Source organism: Elaeis guineensis, chromosome 2 (assembly GCF_000442705.2).
Source record: "Elaeis guineensis isolate ETL-2024a chromosome 2, EG11, whole genome shotgun sequence".
NCBI lineage: Eukaryota > Viridiplantae > Streptophyta > Magnoliopsida > Arecales > Arecaceae > Elaeis > Elaeis guineensis.
The window spans coordinates 125,255,711-125,261,064 of NC_025994.2; positions in this window are offsets into that span (position 1 = coordinate 125,255,711).

The window sequence follows — 5,354 nt, forward strand, 5'->3', positions numbered from 1 at the left end:
CCTGGATCCTAATTAATCAACGCTTGAAACTTCTTTGAATTAAAATAGTCTCAAATCGCCTAAGTTGCACTCTGTCTCTTCCAATGTCAATAGAAATAAATATTTAAAAAAATTAAATTTTGAAAAATTTATTTGCATATGCGAACGGAATTTTTTATCATCAGATTGTCCATAAATTTCACCAAAATTTGAATATTAGAGATGATCTGATGATGAAAAAAATATATACAGTTCGAATATGTTTTTCATAGATAAATTTTATTTAAAATATTATTTATTTTTAATTAAGAATATGCTGGATCTTATTAAGGATAATTATTTTTTTGAAAAATATTCAAAATAATAGATTCAAAAAATAAAGAGATAAGTAGATAACTCGAGCCTTTATAAGTCCAAATAATTATGGTCGGCAGAGTTGAAGCCCAATTTTATTAACTACCGCCGGTTTATTGTCCTTTTCGGGTTTATGGGAAGAAGAGAGAGAAGAGACGAACAAAAGTCTTCTAATATGTCGAGGTCGCCCCGGAAGCAAGTCAATATTAAACTGAAATAAACCCCCGCTGGAATGTTACCATCGCTTGCCCAGCTAAATTATATCAAAATGTTTTCAACACCTAAGAGCGCTTTAAAGTGTACCAGTTCATACCAAAAAAAAAAAAAGGTGTACCAGTCAGCGGACATCAACGTGTTATTGTAATTTATTACTAATACACAAAGTTTGGTGAGGTGGGGTTCCATGACAGGGAGGACTCCACGTGGCATTCGCTGGCAGGTGGCAGTTGTGATGGCCCCCATCATAAATCTTTATCCACTGCTGCTCCTCTGGAGCCTCTCCCTTTATTTAGTAGGAGAAATCATTGCACGGACCAGGTGTAAGTCAATCGGGGCAAATCTCGGAGGATATGCACGGTGGATAACGCGCAATCGGAAATAGGTGATATACGAGGGTAATGTGGTGTGTTATCCACCGTGGGATTTAGCGTGGTCCATTGGATCTGGTCCAAGTAATAATTAGACATTTGGTAGGGATCGGAGTTGTACCTTTCCAGATTGACACGAGGTGAACAAAATTCTAGGGTGCTGCTCCTGGAAAATTTAGGATTGCTTGGACCATCGTCATGCAAGCGTGCATCTAACTCAAGCGGATGGTTTGCCAGTGAACAATAGATTTTAATGGGAGGAAAGGGTTTGGGTTATATTTTTCACGGGTAAGAGTAATTGATTTTTTCGTAGGCTGTTGGATCATGCATCACACCGATCTCTAGGCACTACGAACTTCTTCGTTCATCAACCTAGATCTCAAAATGATCGTTGTATGATCCAATCGTTCCCATGCTAAAGTTGCACCCCCAATCTGGGTGGAAAAGAGTAAGGTCCAATGTGAACCACTACAATGTATATCCTTGGACCATGCATTGAGATACATGAAAGGTGCGGAGCAGCATCTTCGCTGCATGTCCAAGAATTAGATCATTCCATGCACATGTGGCCTAACGTGCATGCTTGCTTCATGGTGGCAATCCATGGATCCTTGGTTAACTTCATTTAAAATCTGCCCCCATCACAAAACAATACAGACTGCCGGTACATAGGAGACATTCGTCCATATGAAATATAAATAATTAACAACAGCATGCTACCAATTGACACATTTCTTTCATTGATCTCCACTATTCATGGGAATTTCTCGGCTATGGAAGGTCCACCATTTGAGCTTAATGAGGTAATTTTCCTAATGTGAATGTCAATATCTTCAATTCATACTGAGATGGATGCGCCCGCATATTTGAAAGCAACGAGAAGACGAAATCATATGTTTCTAAGTTAAAAGTGCCCTCCGGTTCTAAGCTTTCACACGCATCATTTATTTTATAAACATTACCATGAATGGTGAACTCTGTTACTCCGTGGTAACATGAAGGAGTTAGCTTGTTCTTGATTTAATAGATGTATATTTCTGAAGCTCCCGTCTTTCATGGTACGTCTATCAATTCCAAAAGCACTTTGGCTTGTGGAATCATTGCCACAAAAACAATAGAAAAGCAACTTTTTTGAACTCAAAATACTTGCTATGCAAGCTTAGGCTTTTCTTATAAGAAACGATAGTGCTGTAGTAGGTAATTCATATTTCTATTCTTTTGCATGCTTACATATTTGTATTTCTATTCTATTGCATGCTTACAAGATAACGACTTTTTTTTATGCAAAATTAATATTGGCCCATTAGTAGATGGCGTTTGGATCATGATCCTCTTCAATCTTGACTTGGATGGGAGAAGGCCTATCATCCAGTGATATCCATCTGCAATTAGCATGATGATCATGATTGGATCTGACCCATTATGATTGGACAAGGGATGTTGCTCCATATGTTGCAATAGGTCTCATCCGATAATAATGGTTGCATCAAATATGGATGACCACCACTAGAAGAGAGCTCTCCCTGGTCCCAATCACAACCCTATAAAGATGGAAGCAAATATGATCCTTCACGGTGCTACTTCTATACCGACTATTTAGTATTATTATGGATAGTTATCATATCATTCATCTCAAAGATGAACAGTTCTATACCCATTATGTATCGTACTTAAAAGTACATGAACATGTTCACAGAATAAATGAGAGCCATTCGTCTCTAAGATAGATGATATAGCAGCTATCTACAGTGATATAAAATTTTGTTATGCAAAAATAGCACCATAGAAGATCCATGGGAGCATCATACTTGTACAAACCCGTCCCTTTAACAAATAAGATCATCCTTTTGTAATATCCATTTTAGGTGGTGAGACAACAAAATATGCTTCACAGTTACAAAAATTAGTTGAACAAAGATAGAGCTCAATAGAGCTGATTACATTGACATGAAAAGAAAAGGAACTTTAAAAATTTCGCTTCCCTTGACAACCTAACTCATTGGATGTAATAAAAAGAGGTGGTTCAGCTTGCTGCTGCCTTTGTTCGCAAGAAACAAAGATGCAGATCATGGATGGGGTAGCAGGATCCAGAGTGCTCGGCGCTCCAATCCGAGCCCACATGTCATGGGACCAATATATGTTCATTTGTGGCAAGCGGCTGCGTAGCCTGAGTAAAATATACTCCAAGATGCATGCAGGCTATCGTGCAGATACGAGAGTAGTTGCCATCCAGTTAAGCAAAAAAGTACTTGCATATTTAATAATTTTTGCTGCATATGTACATTTTTGACAAACGCTGCCAAGTCCTGCAAGCTCTCATTTGGCAGATTGGGAATGGTCCAAATCAATTGCAACGCAAGCATCATAGATGTTCTACCACCAGCACCATCAAGAGAGACAAGAAGTCGTGTTCCTACGGCTCCCTAGTGTTGGAACAAGCCCCGCTAGCTAGTCTTTTACCTAATTAAGCGGGCCAGGTATCGCTCAAACTTAGTCTTTTTTTTTTCGCGAGCCTAACTTTAGCCAGCTCAATTAAATTCAAGCTGAATCCGAGCTACTCATGAACAGCCCATCTAAGTAATTTGACAAGAATTTAAGAACTTTGCGGACTTTTATTATATAATTTAAAATATTAATCTTGATTGTATCTTAATGTCATAGTTAGAGTGCATTCTAATTTATATAAAACATGTTAATTTATATTAAATAAATATACAAATAATTTTTATGTGAAAGGAATAAAAATAATATAGAATATTTATCATTTTTATAAATATAAATCATGATCTTAATCGAGCCGATCTCGAGTAAGCTAGGCTTAGATCTAGATTGGGTCACTTGCAGGATAAGCAAGTGGAGCCTGAGCTACATTTTGAGCCATCGAGCCTTTGGGTTTAATGCCTAAATATAATTTTTTTTTTTCATAAATATGTGTAAATCCTTCGTTTGTCTTGAAGGCAAAGAGGAAGAACAGAATGAAAATGATTTTATAACAATGATAGAACTATGGGCCAAGCCCCCGTATGCTCTATAGAGATAAAGGGCATGTTTCATTAGAAAGAGTTAGGCCTAAGATTTAAAATGGGATGAATTAGATGTGATCACGGGCTGGATTGGATCTTAGAAAATGTCAAAATTTATATAGATTCGATCCGAAGCCCGATTAAAAATAAATACAATCTAAGCTTGAGGCCCAGCCCATGAATGGGTCTAGAATGAATTACTCCTATTCCCCATTCTTATTTTGGGTGAGAATTGGAATATCCTAACCTCCTGAACCCAATCCAAATATTTTTTTAATATTTAAATTTTATTCACGCAGATTTGTAGGTCACAAAGCATGAGCAGTTTGCACTAACGTTTCAAAAATCAAAATATTGAACACAGAATAATGCAGAATTGTAATGTGATGTAATTATAGCCATCAATGCTAGCTTCATGACTTATCAGAGTCTATAGAATTAATCAGGTGGCCTTAAGGATGATTTAGCTGATACACAAGCGTGGATGAGATAAGCCATCAACATCTTAGGGCATGTTTGGTTAGATATTGAAAAAATATATTTTTTTTACTTTTTAAATTTTAAAAAATAAAAATCAAAAAATAATATTTAATAATATCTCGAAAAGTAAAAGTTAAAATAATCAAAATAATTATTTTATATGCAAAACAAATTTTTTTTGCATTCCAAAATTTATTTTTCTATTTTTTTTTCTTCCGCACGTCTAAAACGCCAAACCAAAAAATAAAAAGTCTGAATCCTTCTTCTTCGTTGAGCTTTTCACCTCTCCATCTCCATCTCTTTCTGAACTCTTCTTCTTCGTTGAGCTCTTCACCTGTCATTCTCAAATCTTGTTTTTTATTTTATAGCAACGTAGTTATCAAATATATTTTTTATATTTTTATTTTTATTTAATAATAAAAATAAAAATAATATTTTTTAAAAAAAAATTAAAATTTAAAATTTAAAAAATGTAATCAAATGCACTCTCAGTGAATACACCTCTTTATGGGCCAAGGCCAAGCACATGCAATCAAAATCTATGTACCACTGTTTTTTTTTTCTTTCATTTTTTGGTTGGTAACAAGGAAGTGAGATAAATCTCTGCAATTGAATGAAAGAGATGTCCTCTGCATCCGCTTTGATATAATGAGACAAGGTGGGAAGAAAAGTCCTCGTATCAAATCCTTTCGATTTGCTCTGTGCTTGCACTATTGGCTAGACATAATATGCTACTTGATTAGCTTCTTGAAGTATGTGGGTGCGGAAGAAATTAAATAAACTACTTGAGACATTCTTAAAATTTTTTAATACCGGATGATATGAAGATGCCTTATGATTAATCCATGTAACTACTATCTCCAAGTCTCCCTCTAGGATGATTCTATCATTTTGAAACATAGATATAGTCTTTTTAAATCCCTACCAAGTA